Source organism: Onychomys torridus, chromosome 10, assembly GCF_903995425.1.
Source record: "Onychomys torridus chromosome 10, mOncTor1.1, whole genome shotgun sequence".
Lineage (NCBI taxonomy): Eukaryota > Metazoa > Chordata > Mammalia > Rodentia > Cricetidae > Onychomys > Onychomys torridus.
In genome coordinates this window covers 87,220,077-87,221,225 of record NC_050452.1, presented here as the reverse complement: position 1 = coordinate 87,221,225, position 1,149 = coordinate 87,220,077, and positions in this window count along the sequence as shown.

The window sequence follows — 1,149 nt, the reverse complement described above, 5'->3', positions numbered from 1 at the left end:
GTCATGCTTAGTGAACAGATACTTTCATGGAATATAATCATACCTAAAGTATTATAATGATTGCATCCATTAGCAAAATAGGTCAACGAGGATTTTGCCAATCTTCTACACTTCTAGCACTCATATTTAATTTTGTGTAAATGATTTTTTTCTTTAAGCCAATTAACTACTTCCCCTCAAATATATAATGACCCACTCTGTGTCATTCGATATATTCATGGTTGGACAGTAGCCATATATTTTATAAAGCAATGTTGTTTGTCATAGTAGACTACTGATGGCATTAAAGTATTCTAAAGATATTCTTTCCTTGAGGGGAAACTTAACCTCAGCAGGGGTCCATATACAGCACAGTTGTATATGTATTACACTACACAGTGTCCCGGTGCTAACAAGTCTTCAAATACTGAGACTTTCTGTTGTCTTACACAATGGCTGCTTTTGCCACCCTGAGTGAAGAAACTTTTCCACACAAATCTCAGTGTTCCCTTATTCCATATGTTCTCAGAGCACAGCCTTTGCCTAATTCCATTACCCACTTATTGTGGAATATTAGTTTATGATGTGTTACATTTGTTTATACTGTGGAATATTTTTGTAATGATACAAAGATGTGCTGCATTCTTTTATGTTGCATTTGTTTAACTCTGTAAAGTTGTGTTACTTTGCTTGCCTAAAAAACTTGATTGATGTAATAAAGTGTTGAGCTGCCAATAGCTAGGCAGGAGAGGGATAGGCAGTGCTGTCAGGCAGAGAGAATAAATAGGAGAAATCTAGGCTTGAGAGAAGAGGAGGAGTGAGAAAAGGAGGAGCAGAGGATGGCAGGGGCCAGCCACACACACAGCCAGCCACAGAGTAAGAAGGAAAGAAAGATATTTAGAATAAAGAAAGGTTAAAAAGTGCTATGGGATGTTCTGTATGTCAAATGTGTTGCTCTGATTGGTTAAAATAAATAAAGTGGTGATTGGCCAGTAGCCAGGAAGGAAGGATAGGGTAGGCAGGACAAGAAAGAGGAGAAGGCTGGGAAGTGAAGGCTGGGGCAGAGAGAGACTGCCAGCTGCCACCATGACAAGAAAGAGATAAGGTAATGGTAAGCCACGAGCCATGTGGCAAAGTATAGATTAATAGAAATGGGCTAAATATAAGAGT